The 18,586-nt window shown below is 35.6% G+C and overlaps 1 gene segment (V, D, J or C); it reads right to left on the reverse strand.

Moving 5' to 3' along the window:
* Window positions 1-2,047: 2,047 nt before the first annotated feature.
* On the reverse strand, window positions 2,048-2,495 carry LOC308418411 (Ig heavy chain V region VH558 A1/A4-like). The segment is given in 2 exons: window positions 2,450-2,495; window positions 2,048-2,367 (listed from the first exon to the last, which is right to left on the reverse strand).
* Window positions 2,496-18,586: the final 16,091 nt, after the last annotated feature.

Genomic DNA, 18,586 nt, shown 5'->3' on the forward strand with positions numbered 1-18,586 from the left:
TCACTGGGTAAGAACAAAGGTCCCAATGCTATGTTCCTGGTCCCTGGATCAGGCAGGGCAGGGGCGCGCTTTTTGTGCACACTCCGCAGAGATCCTTTTGCTCCCTGGCTGCACAGCTCCCCTACTCATCAGTCTTTAAACCTTTGAGAACTGCTGGTCCAGGTGTCAGATGGGCTGAGCCCTGTGTGGCACCCCAAAGTCGCTGGGTGGTTATAGAGGTCCCAATGCTGTGTTCCTGGTCCCTGATTCAGGAAGGGAGGGGCACACTTTCTGTGCGCACTCAGCAGAGATCTCTCTGCTCCCTGGCTGGCCAGATCTCCTTCTCACCAGTCTTTAAACCTTTGGGAACTGCTGGTCCAGGTGGCGGATGGGCAGAGCCCTGTTCTGTGCCCCAAAGTCACCAGGTGGGAACAGAGGTCCCAATGCTGGGTTCCTGGTCCCTGGATCAGGCAAAGTAGGGGGACGCTTTCCTTGCGCACTCAGCAGAGATTTCTCTGCTCCCTGGCTGCCCACATCCCCTCCTTTCCAGTCTTTAAACCTTTGGGAAATGCTGGTCCAGGTGGCAGATGAGCAGAGCCCTGATCTGTGCCCCATAGCCTCAGGTGGGAACAGAGGTCCCAATGCTGTATTCCTGGTTCCTTGATCAGGTAGGATAGGGGCACACTTTCCTTGCACTCTAGGCCAAAATCTCTCTGCTCCCTGGATGCCCAGATCCCCTACTCACCAGTCTTTAAATCTTTGGTAACTGCTAGTCTTGGTGGTAGATGGGCCAAGGCCTGTTCTGCGCCCAAAATCGCTGGGTGGGAACTGAGGTCCCAATGCTGTGTTCCTGGTCTCTGGATCAGGCAGGGAACATGTGTGCTTTCTGTGAGCACTCGGCAGATATCTCTCTGCTCCCTGGCTGACCAGATCTTCTTCTCATTAGTCTTTAAACCTTTGGAAACTGCTGGTTCAGGTGTTGAATGGGCTTCCCCCACTTTTCATTATTTTTCTTTCTCTAGTTTTATTCATTCTTTCTCTTGGATCACAGAGCCTGATAAAAGCTCAGTGTTTATTTACTAATGTTATTTTACCAAGGCTTTTATCATTCTTGTTAATTATTCTGATAATCCTTAAATTTATATAAAAATGTATGAACTCCAGATAATTAGCACCAACCCTTGTTTTCTTAAAACAGAAGATAAATACAAAGGAAAAGTAGATATTTTTAATAGAATTTACACAGCCTATAACTCACAGGTTCCTGGACTAAGTCCTTATGGTTTACTAGAACAGCAGACAGCTATCTTTAGTAACATATTTCATGTAAGAACATGTGCCTTAATTTCAAATCCTTTCAGGACAGGCTTCTGATTATAATCTGAACAATTTAAACAAAGACATGAGACTTAAGGTATGGGTACTCAAGCATATTGTATATATATATATATATATATATATATATATATATAACAAAATATCAAAAGTATTTATTTATTAAATATTTAATGTTCTCTTTTGTCTATTTCTATAGAAAGTACATTTATTCCTGCAATATATCTGATTATGGATTTCCATCTCAAACACCACCTCAATCTTCTCAGGTTTAAATCTGTTACATTATCTAATAAAAATGACAAAAAAATTAAGATGAAGTAAACAACAACTAAATGAGAATAAGAAAAACAAACAAGCAGAAGAACATTTACCAAAAATAAATCAAAAGAAACAAGAATTTCAAAAGATTTCTGGTAACTTGGGACCTAGTGGTATTTTTATCATACATATCCACATGTTTCACTTTTTATTGTTTTATTGAATAAGAAACATGCCAAGTGAGGTGGTCACTGGTGAGGGGATTCACAAGATATGGAGACCTTTAGGTTTATACAAATACCACCATGTTATTCATAGATGTCCATTTACAAAGGTGACAATGGCACTATAGATCTGTGGGAGAAAATTAAAAATTATTATTTCTGATCAAGTCAAAAGATTGGTCTTTCTGTCATCTCAGACTCACAACAGCTTCTGCTTCTTCAGGTTTTCTGACACACTCAGGATGTGGTTACAGCACTGTGTATCTTGCACAGTAATAGACCGCAGAGTCCTCAGATGTCAGGCGGCTGAGTTGCAAGTACGCTGTGCTGGAGGATATGTCTGCAGTCAATGTGGCCCTGCCCTTAAACTTCTCATTGTATTTAGTATCACCATCTCCAGGATAAATCCATCCAATCCATTCAAGACCCTGCCCAGGCCTCTGCTTTACCCAGCTTAACCAGTAGCTGGTAAAGCTGTAGCCAGAAGCCTTGCAGGACACTTTCACTGAAGCCCCAGGTTTAGACAACTCAGTTCCAAACTGTTGCAACTGAACCTGGCAGTGGACACCTGTGGAGAAAAGTCAGAGTGGAGGTCATTGTCACCTCATCCCCTGTCTCCTCTTCAGATGTGGAAAAGTTGAGTCTCTTACCTGCAGTTACTGATAGGAGGAAAAGAAAGTTCCTGCTCCATTCCATGGTTACAGTCAGTGTGTTCAGTACTGTGGAGAAGACACTGAACACATATTGTTTTCAAGGTGTGGACATTCTGTATTTACTGACAGAGACTCGGGTCATTTGCATATTCATAATCAGGGGACTTGTTAGATAAGAACATAGTTCAGTTACAGAAGAACTAAAGAGGAAGGACTGAAAAGGTTCATGGTTTAGGCAGCAAGATGTTCTGGTCCAAAAACTAGTTCTCTCTGAGAAAATGCATTCTAGACTGCGGTGAATCTCTCAGTCAATTTTTGGTCTGAATCTGCTGTTCCACTCTGAGATATGTTAACATGTTTGTTTACATATAATATTTTATAATGATGATGACAATGATGATGATGATGAGAAAATGAAGATGATGGTGATAGTGGTGGAAAATTCCAAATCAGCTAATTTTTATTGTAATGTTGTATTTCTCATATATGTAATTAATCTTTTCCTTTCCAAAACCTTAAATGCTTCAAAACTCAGTAAAATAACTAAAAGTACTATTTACCTGTCAATGATTATTACAGGAACATAATCAATAAATAAATTATAGCAATATGCTATAATGCTTCAAGAATTGATTTTATAAGTAAGGCATGATTACATATATATATATATATACAATGAATAACACACATAACATACATATATGTATACATGTATATATATATACATATATATATACAATATGCACATGTGTATACATATATACACATATATGTATATATATGGATATATCAGAACTATTTGACATGAAATATTTAAGACATTTACATTGTTTGGAAAATGAATGTAATTAGTGATAACTGTATGAATAAAGACAATCTCAAAATCACAGACATTAAATGAGACTCTCATGAGCAGTTCTTATATATTTCATAGTTACATACATTTATTTATGAAAATACATCACATTGTTTCAGTAAAATTCTCTAGTAAGATAAATGAAAAATAGCATGGACAAGAGGTGAAAAAATATATGCAGTGTACAAAATACATATGTGAATTATCTGTACATAAACTTGTTATTTCTATATTTTATAAGGAATTTTATCTTTGAAATTTTAAATAATATATGAAATATGATACAATCTACTACCACTAGGTCCCAGTGGTTCCTGGACCAAAAATTACAGTCACACACTGATTGCTTCTCAATGGAGATAAAATCAAGTACCTTCCCTCCATGCAGAAAGCTATGAATAGAGGTTCTTAATAACTAAGTGATTTGAATTATAGTCTGGGGAACTAGGGACAGAACACACCCTAATTACCCAGAACGATGATCCCAGAGCCTTCTATCATTAGAATATTATGCATCCTTAGTGGACGTGTCACATATACTTTATAGCCTGATGACTTGTATGTTATTGGTCATAAAGCACACAGGAATCTGGACTTATCAAAAGAGCCAACCCTCATAGTTACAGGAGCTCATAGAATGGGTAATATAGTCATACCTTAAGCTTTATTGTTCAATGTGATTTGATATGATTATGGACACTATTTTTACTGGAGTCGCTTTACTACAATCTATGGTTTGATTTGAGAGCTGGTAAATATATCTACAGAGAGTTTATATGTGCACTGAGAACAGTTAAATCCCTGGAGATATTTCATGTCCTTAGACCCCATTCTCTGTATCTTAAATCCTCTGTTTTATGATGGTTTTTGAATCCTGGGTAAGTGATTGGTGTCATTGAACCACCTGTTGCTGAATACTCTGTCAATCATCCTCTGCAGACTCTCTAACCATGAATATGTCAATTTTTACACACAGTACATATGAGCCTCTGTGATCAAGGCTCAGATACTATATTGGGTAAAATCATAAATATTTATAAGGCAGTTTGACTACATAATCATGAGCAATGCAACTGAGATCACTAGGGCCTACAAGATCTCTAAACATGAGATTTAACCACACTTACCTGGGATTCAGATTGTTCTTTAAAGATTGGCCAAAAATCAATAAATGTAATTCTCTTCCCAGCAATAACACTTGCAATCATGTAGTTGGACAAATCTTAATCTTATTGTAAACATGCTCTTGCATTTGCCTTTATTCACAGCATGTTATTCATGATCTTCTAACAGCATATGGAGAAAGGAATTATCACAGATTTATAATATAACATAAATTGAAATGATAATTTGGAAATATAGAAAGTCAATTTTATTCAGTGATAAACTAGGAATTATCTGATCTATAAAAAATGTAACTGGAAAAATATAATTAATATGCTACCAATGTCCATTAGTCAAGTGTATCATGTAATCATTCATTTTTAATTGAACAACATTATTTTAAAAAACAAAGATAAATGTACAAATTTTAATCATTTTTGCATAAAAGTATACAAACACATTTTGTCAGTTCTTGATTATTTTAAAGGTTTGATAGTATGCATTAAAATATTACTCGTTTAAATGAGCATTAAGTATATGTAAAAGAAGATGTAAACTGGAATTAGTCAAAGTCTTCTTGGTGTGTATAGATTAAACATAATGGTTATTCATTTCCTTTTTCTTTTCTTTTTTTTTTTTTTTGGTCTTTGTTTTTTCACAAACTTCATATGCATTGTGAGTTGTTTCTGGGTCGTTCAGAACTTTCTGAGGTTATTATACAATTATCAGTGACTTCATAGTATGTCTGTTCTTTTGTGACTGTGTTATCTCACTCAGGATGATATTCTCTAGATGCAACCATTTACTTAAGAATTTCATAATGTCATTGTTTCTGATAGCTGAGTAGTACTCCATTGTGTAAATATACCACAATTTTTGTATCCATTCATCTACAGAAGGACATCTGGGTTCTTTCCCGCTTCTGGCTATTATAAATCTGGATGCTATGAACATTGTGGTGCATATGTCTTTGTCGAGTGTTGAGCTTCTCTGGGGTATATGGCCAGAAGTGGAATAACTGGGTCTTCAGATAGTACTATGTTCAAATTTTTGAGGAATTGTCAGACTGATTTGCAGAGTGGTTGTACGAGTTTACAACCCCACCAACACTGGAGAAGTGTTCCTCTTTCTAAACATCCTCGCCAGCATCTGATGTCATCTGAATATTTGATATTAGCCATTCTGACAGGTGTGTGGTGGAATCTCAGGGTTGTTTTGACTTGCATTTCCTTGATGGCTAATGATGTGGAGCACTTCCTTAGATGCTTCTCAGCCATTCAATATTCCTCAATTGAGAACTTTCTGTTTAGCTCTGTACAGTATTTTAAATAGGGTTGTTTGATTCTATGGCGTCTAGCTTCTTGAGTTTTCTCTATACCTTGGATATTAGGCCTCTATCTAATGTGGGGTGGGTAAAGACCTTTTCCAAATATTTGGCTGCCATTTTGTTTTCTTGACAGTGTCATTAGCCTTACAGATACTTTGCAATCTCATTAAGTCCCATTTGTCAATATTTGACCTTAGAGCATGAAGTGTTTTGTTCAGGAATTTTTTTTTTCTTGTGCACATATGCTCTAATATTTTCCCTACTTTTTCTTCTAATAATTTCTGTGTACCTGGTTTAATGTGGAGATCTTATCTCCTTGTACAACACTCAAGTACAAGTGGAAAATAGATCTCCAAGTTCTATTCTTATCTGAGGAAATTCATCCCATACCATATCTCTGGGCTTTGTCCAGAGACCGTAGATGTGACATAATTGGCTATGCATTAAAAAGATATGCAGCTTGTGACAAAAGTCACACTTGTGACATGGTTTTACATATTGATTTATAGGTAGTTACAAGGATTAGAAAAGTAATAAGTAATTTCAAAAGCAGCTAAATTAATATAATTTATAGCCTCTTCAATATGTATAATTAACATTTGTATTTAAAACATGTTATATACTAAAAAGCTCACAGAAATGTGCCAAAGTTATTATATTTCAGAAGTATTTGTACATTAAGGATTATTGCAACAATATCAGTAAAAGTAAATTATGAAAACAAACTATGTAATTTTTCAGAAGAGGATTGTATTAAAAAGACATGGATACATACACACACAGGCATATACATACATAAATACTTTCCATCAGAGGGCAATAAAATACTTATGTCGATTTTAGTAAAATAGATGCAAATTGAGAAGACTGCATTAAAGGAAATCATGTTAGAATCACAGACATTGAATGAAACTCTCAGTAGTTCTTACGTCCTGCACAGTTATATAAACTTATGGATAGAAATACATAGTGATGTTTAAATAAAACTGTCTAGTAATGTACTGTGAAAAATAAGAGGAAGAAGAAGAAAGATAGCAGTTATTGGGAAATATTCACAGTTCACATAAAATACATATATGAACATATATGAAATGGATATATCTACTTTACAGAATTATTTTATTCTTTGCAATTTTTATTCATAAATGAAATGTACTATTATTATTTCTACATCTACTATGTCCCTCTGTTTTACCTTGAGACATTTTATGGTGTATGTTGTGTGTGTGTGTGTGTGTGTGTGTGTGTGTGTGTGTGTGTGTGCTTTTATGTGTGTTTCTTCTTTATTTAATATTAGTTTAATCATTCTATGTTCTTTTCCCTCCCTATATAAAAAATGTAAAGGTATGTAGTTGTTGAATGAATGGTGGAGGTTCTGGCAAAAGTTTGAAGAGAATATCAGTGATCACAATACACTGTATACAGTTTAATATTTATTTTTTACTATTCTTTTTTATAGTACAGTCATTACACTCCTCCCTGTCCACCCTCAATAGTTCCTCATCCAATTTCTCCTCCCTGCTGTCTTCAAGAGTATGCCCCAACTCCACCAGGTCTCCCCACTCCCTGGGGCATCAAGTATCTTATACAATATGTGCATCTTTTAGCACTTAGACCAGACCAGGCAGTCCTATTCTGCATTTGTGTATATTGTCTGGTTGGTGCCTGGATGCATGAGAAATCTCAGGTTTATATATAATTTTTAAAATAAAATATGAATATGTGAGGTGTTTAACATAGAATCTACAGTTTTTGAGCTTGGAAACATTAAATGTCCATCACAGGAGGTGCACTGAGTTTAAAAAAGGAAACCTCGGAGTATACAGCATCCACCCATACAAACCACTTCTCTCTGCTGGGGATTCTTGGACTCACTGTGCCCTCTGCTGGTCATTTTAGATTTTTCACTGTTTATACTGCATTTGACAAGTCTGACTTGAGCAGTAACATATCCCTTCCACTAGTGTGCTTGCAGGAACAGATGCAGGGAGAAATGGTTCTTGTGTATCTGGAGAAGATGACTGATCTCAGACTCTGAATTTAAGTTTTATCTAGGTTATCTTTAATGACATTCTCAAAGTCATCTGCTGTTCTAGTGACAGTTGGATTCAGCTCCAAGAGATCCTATTTGTAAATGGTGGAAACAAGAGAAATCAGGGCCTTATTTGCCTTCATCAGGCTGCACCTTTGTAAGAGCATCTGAGGAGAGAATGACAAAAATAAGTCTTGAGCTCAGATGCATTGCTCTTTGTATCCATGCCTGAATTCCTGGAACATTCATATACCACAAAAAGTGGAAGAACCACAGAGGTTTTCACAGAAAAACTAACAGTCCAAAAAAAAAAATCACATTGATAAGGAATTGAAAATCAGGTAAATGCATCCTGAAACTCCATTTGTTTCCCAACAGGCAGGTGCATCCATTTAATTGGATCAGGGTGGAAAGGAAATTCCCATGACAAAGATGCTGATGGTTGCAGAACAGGTACACATAGAAAGCCTTATCTTTGTTTCTGGGCAGGGCATGTGTTAGTAGAAATTTTCAGGAGTAGCATTTCATTAATGAAGTATAGATTTGGTATACTGTCCAAGGGGTGAGATACATAATAGCACTGTGCAGGAATATGTAAACATATGTGCTTAACTACCTGAATTCTGGGAAATGGGGTACAAGGTACTGCATGTGGAACAGTCAGTAGATGGACCAGGAAGAGAATAGAGTCTGGACTGTAAAAACGATTCAAGGATTATATATAATATATTAACACCTTTTGTGCAGGATAAAGTCTAAAATGCTGTGGACTTCATGCTCTAGTATATGGGATGCTGATGGCTATTGTAGGTTACAATATACAGGACTACATGCCTACATCTATAGTATGGATGAGTCTAAACAATCTCTTAAAATATAATTCATAAAGAAATGTCAAGGCACCATAAGGTTAAAAATAAATTGAACTAACACCCTTTGTTGAATAGGCTGTCCTTTTTCCATTGAATGTTTACAGCTCCTTTGTCAAAAATTTGGTGACCATATACATCAATGAGGGATCATTTCTGGATATTCTACCCTATTCCATTGATACACATCCCTATTTCTGCACCAGTACCATGCAGTTTTCAGCACAATAACCTTGTAATATAGCTTGAGGTCAGGGATAGTGATTCCCTCATATGTTTTCTTGTTTCTGAGTATGAATTTCTCAATTCTAGGTCTTTTGTTATTCAAGATGAAATTGCACATTGCTCTTTCCAGCTCAATGAAGAACTGAATTGGAATTTTGATGGGGATTGCATTGAATCTGTACATTGCTTTTGGTAAAACAACCATTTTAAAATTGTGATTCTTGCAATCCATGAGAATGGGAGATCTTTCCATTTTCTGAGATCTTCCTCGATTTCCTTCTTTAGAGGTTTGAAGTTCTTGTCATACAGGTCCTTTACTTGCTTCGTTAGAGTCACACCAAAGTATTTTATAGTTCTTGTGACTAATGTGAAGAGTATCTTTTCCCTAATTTCTTTCTCCACATGATTGTCCTTTGAATATAGGAAGGCTACTGATATCTTTAAGTTAATTTTAAATCCAGCCACTTTGCTGAACTTGTTTATCAGGTTTAGGTGTGCACTGGTGGAAGTTGTGGGGTTGCTTAAGTACACTATTATGTCATCTGCAAATACTGAAGTTTTTACTTCTTCCTTTCCAATATTTTTATCCCTTTGCTTTCCTTTTGCTATTTAATTGCTGCGGCCAGAACTTCGAGTACTATCTTGAGTAGGTAGAGGGAGACTGGGCATCCTTGTTGAGTCCTGATTTTAGTGGAATTTATTCAAGTTTCCCACCTTTAAGTTTGAAATTGGTTGTTGGCTTGCTGTATATTGCTATTATTATGTTTATGTATGAGCCTTGGATTCCTGTTCTTTCCAAGACTTTTAACATGAAGTGGTGTTCGGTTTAGTCAAATAATTTCACAGCATCTAGTGAGATAACCATGTACTTTTTTTTTCCTTTGATTTTGTTTATATGGAAGATTACATTGATAGATTTTCTTATATTAAACCATCCCTGCATCCCAGGGATAAAGCCTACATGATCATGGTGAATCATCCTTTTGATGTGTTCCTGGAATCGGTTTGCAAGGATAATGTTTAGTATTTTTGCATCAAAGTTCAAAAGTGATATAGGTTTGAAGTTCTCTATCCTTGTTGGGTTTTTGTGTTGTTCAGGAACAAGGGTTATTGTAGCCTCAAAAAATGAGTTAGTTAGTGTTCCATCTGATACTATTTTGTGGAATAGTTTGGAGAGTATTGGTATTATGTCATCAATAAATGTCTGATAAAACTCTGCACTGAACCCATCTGGACCTGGGCTTTTTTTGATTGGGAGGCTTTTGATGACTGCTTCTATTTCTTTAGGTGTTATGGGATTATTTAGATGGTTTACCTTGTCCTGGTTTAACTTTGGTATCTTGTGTCTGTCTAGGAATTCATCCATTTCCTCCAGATTTTTCAGCTTAGTTGAATAAAGGCTTTTGTAGTAAGATCTGATGATTTCTTGAATTTCCTCAGTTTCAGTCGTTTTTTCTCCACTTTTCTTTCTGATTTTGTTAATTTGGATGCTCTCTCTTTGCCCTTTAGTTAGACTGGGTAAGGGTTTATCAATCTTGGTATTTTTCTAAAAGAATTAGCTCTTGGTTTTGTTGATTCTTTCAATGGTTATTTTTCTTTCTATTTGGTCTTTCTGCCCTAAGTTTGATTATTTTTTTGTCCTCTACTCCTCTTGGGTATATCTGCATCCTTTTGTTCTAGAGCTTTCATTTGTGGTGTAAGGGTACTAGTGTATGCACTCTCAAGTTTCTTTTTGGAAGCACTCATAGCTATAAGTTTTCTTCTCGGTACTGCTTTCATTGCATCCAATAGGTTTGGGTATGCCATGTTTTCATTTTCATTGAATTCTAGAAAATCCTTAATTTTATTTCTTCTTTTACCCTGCTATCATTTAATAGAGCATTGTTTAGTTTTCATGTGTATATTGGCTTTTTGTTGTCTTTGTTGTTATTAAAGACCAGCCTCAGAGCATGGTGATCTGAAAGGATACATGGGAGTATTTCGATATTTTTTTGTTGATTGAGGCTTGTTCTGTGTCCAATTTTGTGGTTAATTTTCAAGAAAGTGTCGTGAGGTGCTGAGAAGAAGGTGTATTGTTTTTTTTTTTTGTTTTTGTTTTTGTTTTGTTTTAGGCTGATATGATTTATAGATATCTATTAATTCCTGTTGTTTCATAGTCTGTGCTAGTTTTGCAGTGTCCTTGTTCATTTTCTGTTTCCATGATCTATTCATCTTTGAGAGTGGGGTATTGAGTCTCCCGCTATTATTGTGTGCAGTAAAATGTATTTTTTGAGCTTTAGTAGGGTTTCTTTTATGAATATGGGTGTTTTTGTATTTGGAGCATATGTGTTAAGGATTGAGAGTTCCTCCTGATAGATTTCTCCTGTAATGAATAAAAATTGTCTTAACTTACCATTTTTGATAACTTTTGGTTGAAAATCTACTTTATTCGATATTGCAATTGCCAGTCCTGCTTGGTTCTTGGGGTCATTTGCTCAGAAGTTTTTTTTTTTTTTTTTTTTCCCAACATTTTATTCACAGATAGTGTCTGTCTTTGTCTCTGAGATGAGTTTCCTGTATGCAGCAAAATGCTGGGTTTTGTTTATGTATCCAGTCTGACAGCGTATATCTTTTTATCGGGGAGCCGAGACCATTTATGTTAATAGATATCAAGGAATAGTGGTTGCTGTTTCCTGCTATTGTTGCTTTGGTAGGATGAATTATGTCTGTGTGTCTTTCTTCTTTTGGTTTTCTTGCTTAGAACTTTTCTTGTTTTTACGAGGAGGTGGTTCCCCTCATTGTATTGGGTTTTCCACCTATAATTTGTTGTAGTGCTGGGTTTGTGTTCATAAATTATGTGAATTTAGTTTTTGTCTTTGAATATAGTTTTGCGGTGTATAGCAGCTTAGGCTGGCACTTGTGCTCTCTTAGGGTCTGCAAGATGTTTGTACTGGGTCTTCTAGCTTTCATAGTCTCTGTTGAAAAATCGGGTGTGATTCTGATTGGCCTGCCTTTATATGTTACATGGCCGTTTTTCTTTAGTGGTTTTCTTTCTTTGCTTTGGGCACTTGGTGTTTTGTCTATTATGTGTTGGGAGGAATTTCTTTTCTGGTCCAACCTATTTGGAGTTCTGTAGGCTTCCTTTATGCTCCTGGTCATCTCATTTTTAAAGGTAGGAAAGTTTTCTTCCTGGATTTTTTGAAGATATTTACTGTATCTCATAGTTGATACTCTTCAATCTCTTCTATTCCTATTATCCTTAGGTTTGGTATTATCATTGTGTTCTGGGTTTCCTGGGCATTTTGGGTTAGATGATTTTTGGTTTTTGCATCTTCTCTGTTTTGTCTATATTTTAAATGTTGTCTTTGCCCCCTCCAGATTCTCTCTTCCATCTCTTTTAGTCTGTTGGAAATGCTTGCATCTGTGGCTCCTGATTTCTTTTTTAGGATTTCTATCTCTAGGGTTGTCTCCTTTAGTGTTTTCTTTATTGTGTCCCTTTCTGCTTTAAATTCCTTCTTCCATTCCTTCATTTTTTGGTTCTGTTTTCCTCTAGTTATTTGAGTTCTTTGAGTGTTTTTGTTCCTTATTTCTTCTTTAAAAGCGTCTAATTCTTTATGTTTTCCTCCCATTCTTGTTTAAGGATCTCTAGCATCATCTTGAGGTAGAATTTGGTGTCTGAGTCTTCGTTTTCTGGAGTGTTTGACATTCTGCTCTTTGATGTGATGGGAGAGCTTGGTTTTAGTGTTGCCATGTTGTCTTGGTTTCCCTGAGTTACATTATTTCGCTTTCCTCTTGCCATCTTGTTTTCAGTGAATGGTTAATGCCTTTCTCTTGTACCTGGCCTTTTTCCCTGGATCTCCACTGTTCCTGGTGGCAGATGTTCTGAACGTCTGTTGTGCACCCCAAAAGCCACTGGATGGAAACAGAAGGCCTAATGTTACGGGTTTTCTGGGTCTCTGGATCAAGTCGGGCAGGTACACACTTTTCTGTGTGCTCTGCTGATATCTGTCTACCCCCAGGCTAGTGGGAATCTGTTCTCACACAGTTCTCACCAATACTGTGTGTCAGCATGCGGAAAAATGAAAATAGACCCTTTTTATCTTGTTATACAAAGCTCAAGTGTAAGTGGATCAAAGATTTCCACATTAAACCAGGTACACTGAAATTATTAGTAGAAAAATTAGGGAAAACCTTAGAACTCATAGGCATAGGAGAAAATTTTCTGAACAGAGCACTAATGACTCAAGCTCTAAGGTCAAAGATTGACAAATGGGACTTAATGAGATTGTAAAGTTTCTGTAAGGCTAAAGGCCCTGTCAAGAAAACAAAATGGCAACCAACAGATTGGGAAAAGATCTTTATCAACCCCACATCAGATAGAGGCCTAATATCCAAGGTATACAAAGAACTCAAAAAGCTAGACACCAGAGAATTAAACAACCCTATTAATAAATGGGGTACAGACTTAAACAAAAAGTTCTCAATTGAGGAATATTGTATGGCTGAGAAACGTCTAAAAAAGTGCTCAACATCCTTAGCCATCAGGGAAATGCAAATCAAAACAACCCTGAGATTCTACCTCACACCAGTCAGATTGGCCAAGATCCAAAACTAAGATGAGAACAGATGCTGGCTAGGATGTGGAGAAAGAAAAACACTTCTGCTCTGCTGGTGTGGTTGTAAACTGATACAACCAATCTGGAAATCAGTCTGGCAGTTCTTCAGAAAAATAAACATAGTACTACCTGAAGACCCAGTTATTCAACTTCTGGGCATTTACCCCAGAGATGCTCCAACATACAACAAACATACATGCACCACAGTATTTATTGCAGCTCTACTTATAATAGCCAGAAGCTGGAAAGAACCCAGATGTCTTTCAGTAGATGAATGGAAAAAAAAATTGGTACATTTACACAATAGAGTACTACTCAGCTATCAGAAACAATGACTTAAAGAAATTCTTTAAGAAAATGGAGGCATCTATAGAATATCATCCTGAGTGAGATAAGCCAGTCACAAAAGAACAGACATACTATGAAGTCACTGATAATGGGTACTAACCTCAGAAAATTCTGAACACACCAGAAACAACTCACAGACTGTGTGAAGTTCAACATATATATATATATATATATATATATATATATATATATATATATATATATATATATATATATATATATATAAAACTCTATCACATCTTACTTTCCTCCATACATCCCTTCCTAGTTTCTCTCCTATCCCCTCAAATTAGTAGCCTCTGTTCCAATATTATTGTTACATATATTAATATGTGTATCTTATGCTCCCACAAATAATTACAACATTAAAAACTGTATTCTTATACTTTTAAGCAAAAATGCTGAAAATTTGCACATTTATCTATGTTTTTTTAAAATAAAGTAAAAAAAATAAAATAACAAAAATTGGTCTGTTTTGTTGACATTCTAAATGCTTCTAAGTAAATACATTGTTTTATTAAAAGAGAAACTAAAAAAGTATGCCTTATGTATTTATGTCTCCAGTGGTATGTCTGACTGAGACAACTTTATTTTAATAATTTATATATTCTAATTATTAATTATGACTACAAACTAACTATAGCAATAAAGCTTCACAACCCTTCTCAAACCTTTATTTTGTAGCAAAAATAAATTCATAGATCATAATTTTTAGTGTAACAAAAGAAAATAAATTGAGCTTATCTTCTTAAGTTAAACTGATACAATGATCTTAGTACTTGCTAATTTGGTGCTTTGTGTGTAGGAGCTTACCTTGAAGAAATGAACAAGTTTATTCATTCTTTGTCCCATTCCCCCACTTCCCTGTGTATTATTTATACCTTTATCCTATTCCTCCACTTCCCTGTGTATTATTCATAACTGTGTTCTATTCCTCCACTTCCCAGTATATTATTTTCTTTTGTCGTCTGGTCAAACCAATTTTACATTTATGACAAAACCCTAGCAGTTTTTTTTTTTTTTTTTTTTTTTTTTTTTTTTTTTTTTTTTTTTTTTTTGGTTCTTCTAAACAGGACTTACTGGACTGGGCACCATTTTACTATTCCAGGTCACTTTGCAGATAAGATTATGTTTGTAAAATGGCTCACATCTCACTCTAATTTCCTTGAACATTGATACAATATGGTGTCCTCAGGGGTGAGACATGTAAGATGCAGGAATATCCATTTTAGAGATGTCTTGGAGAATCTCTGGAATATTCGGTCTGTAACTTATATCTGAAGCCACATACTGACAAATTGTACAGCTCATATATTTGCAGCATTGTCCCAAAGCACCATGTCTAATTACTAATCATTGAGGACCATCACCACATACATTATCCCATGGTCTGTAAAACATAGTCTTGTATCATTGTAGCTTGTGTTCAGAAACAGTCATGTGATTACAGGAAATATTGGCAAAAGGGAAGCTTATGGGTATGTAATCAGTGATCAAAGCATATTGCTGAACCTCTCATCTTCTGACTCTCATGAAAGGACCAGAAATGATTAAATATACTAGTTGACAGTACTTCTACATAACAATATGGTGCTTGCAATACCTTTAATCTCTGGATTTGTGAGATAGGGTCCCATGGATCTCAAACCCATGAGTTTGAGGCTAACGTCACCTACAGAAAAAATTCTGAAACTTCCATTTCTATGCAGTGTAACCCTGCCTTGAAAAATTAAATCAAAAGTATTTTAACAGCAATAATCTTCATACCCTATGAAATAAGGATTGATGTACTGTGAGATCACACACTTCTGCTGTAAAGTTATTGACCCACTTGTGGTAGATGCATTAGCACCAACATGAGTTTAATAATATAGATTTACTGTGCATAGCCTAACTCTGAATAGAAACACCAAGACTAATATTTATTGATCATAGACTAAACATTATCTTACTTTTGTTCCCAACTAGCTCTTATAACTTAAATTGATCCATGTATATTAATCTCTGTTCTGCGACATGGTTTGTTGTTGACCCTTTTCAGCCCTGGCCTCATGCTTCCAGTGCATTTGGCTCACCAAATCTGCTCATGACTCTTTCCCAGAGTACCTATCTCTCCCCAGAAGTAATGCCTTTTCTCTCCTCCTATGAGACAGGCTATTAGTTTTTTATTAAACCAGTCAAGAACCAAGAGAGAAAATGCTTACAAAATATGATTATAAATATTTTATCATCTATAAATTACATACATATGATTATATATATTTGTTCATAAAATATGATTCAAAATATATATATTAAAACAATACCAAATACTTGTCTGTGTTGAAATTTCTCCTGCCCCCAAATCTAGAAATATATAATACAAGAGTATCTTTACACAGTGCACAAATATATCACTGAAAAACTGAAATATGCAGAGCAAATTTATTAATGTAATACTCCTTCTCTCTGAATCTTACATGCAAGGTCACTACAAAATTTCCACATGAAATACAAATTAATCTTTAATTTCCTTTTTCTCTTCTTCAATATTTAACCACAATTTTATTCAAATCTACAGCTATCTTTCCTTGTCTTTTGGGCTCTATGACACTTTGCTACTTCTTTAGATTTTCTGACCTAACATAGAGCTAGGCTGTGACACTTTGCCTGACACATTAATAGATATCAAAATCGGCAGCTTTCATGCTTCTGAACTTTATCAAGCTGTGTTGAGCATTGTGTCTGCATCAAGTATGGTTCTTTGTGAAAACTCTCTATGTATCCCTCTTTCTCTCTCTCTGCCTCTCTGTTTCTACCTACCTACCTACATACCTACCTACCTACCTATCTATCTATCTATCTATCTATCTATCTATCTATCTATCTATCTATCTATCTCTCCTTTCAATCAATTACCCATTCTCTATTTTCTGCCTAGGCTCATTGGTCTGAGAAAGATTCATGGGCAGATTTTGCCTGCCAATTGTGGAGGAACAAGCAAGACATCACTGAAATAGAAATAAATAACCAGCCATTTGGCAAAATATGATGAGCCAGTTCACTTCTGAATATAATCAATTACTCATTTCACATTGTTTGATAGAGGGTAGAGAAAATAATTTTTAGAACAGTGAGGTTATTGATGTAAAGGGTGAAAATATGGAAGCATCTCGGAACCTGCATGACCCTTAGAAGCAGAAACTATTTAGAACTGAATGCAGAAACAGGACTGTATTATTTTTTTAAACAACTTTATTTTTAAAAAAACAAAGATAAATGAGCAAAGTTTAAGCATTTTTGCATAAAAGTATACAAATACATTTTTGTCAGTGCTTGATTTTTTCTAAAAGTTTAATAGTGTACATTAAGGTCTTACTAGTTACAATGAAACTAAAGTACATGTACAACAGGATGTAACCCGCAATTAGTCAAAGTTTTCTTGGTGTGTAAGGATTAAGCATATTGGTTTTTTTCTTTCTTTTTCTTTTTTTTTTTTTTATTGACAGGTCTACATTGATGACTGAACATGGATATATTGTAGGAAGAGTCTGAATCTCAGAGGGCTACCATGAGATCAACACGGCAGTCATAACAGAATTGCAATGGAGGATTGTCTTGACCACATGATGAAGTGTAAGGATCAATAATCTGATGGAAAATAAAACATCATCTGTTGTTTTATTCACAGAGAATTTTGTCTGGCCGCATCTACATCACTTATGTGTTGAAAGGGGATTGCCATTAGAAGACTTTCTACATGTTATGAGAAAAAGTCTGAGGACAGAAACATTTAATTCTCTCCACAAATTCTTACTTCATTACCTCAGCGCAGAAAGAATACAAAAGATGGATTAATAAAGCAATAGGTGACTGACCAGATATTATTGGAATCTCTACATCCAGGTTTTACATGAACATGCCAGAAGTAAATGTTTTGTCCATCCATAATGATCTAATTCATTGAACAGTAATAAATATACAAGATTTGGGGCCTCTTTAGCTGCTTATTTGAACTTAAATTTCCATTATTTATTGAATATGAGTTTAATAAATATGTCAAATCACACTTTCCCCCTTTCCCAACTCCTCATTGTTCCTCATTCCATTACTACCAAGCCAACTTCACAGCCTTTCTTTCTCTTGTTTTTTCAACATAACACAAACAAAAGCATAAAAAATATTGTTTCTCTTCTCTCTCTCATCCCTCCCACCCTCTCTCCATCTCTCTCTCTTCCTCCTTCCTCTCTCTCCCTCTTGCATCCTCCCTCCTTTTTCCCTCCCTCCTTTTCTCTCTGTCTCTCTGTCTCTGTGTTCCTCTCTCTCTCTCTCTCTCTCTCTCTCTCTCTCTCTCTCTCTCTCTCTATCTATCTATCTATCTCTATCTATCTATCTATCTATCTATCTATCTATCTATGTCTATCTCTATCTCTCTCACACACACACACGTGCACACACACACACACACACACACACACACACACACACACACAATCATACTGTTTCTCTGTCACTGGAAAGAACACCAAGCATGAAAATAAATAATAAAAAATAAAGAAAAAAGAAGAGAAAACTAACTAAGCAATGAAGTCCAAGAAAACAATCAACAAATATGCCACTGTGTTGCTATTGTTTGGTCGTCTCCTGTACATAGTGCCTAACATCAGATGTGGTTAATATAGCCAGGAGGCTTCCACTGAAGAAGACTAAGTATTTTGCAAGTAAATACAGGTTGCAGAGAGATTGATTCTTCATTGGAGCAAAGGGTCCATTTGTCTTGAATCTTTGTCACCCTGGTG

Source organism: Micromys minutus (assembly GCF_963924665.1).
Source record: "Micromys minutus genome assembly, chromosome: 1".
In the NCBI taxonomy this organism is placed as follows: domain Eukaryota; kingdom Metazoa; phylum Chordata; class Mammalia; order Rodentia; family Muridae; genus Micromys; species Micromys minutus.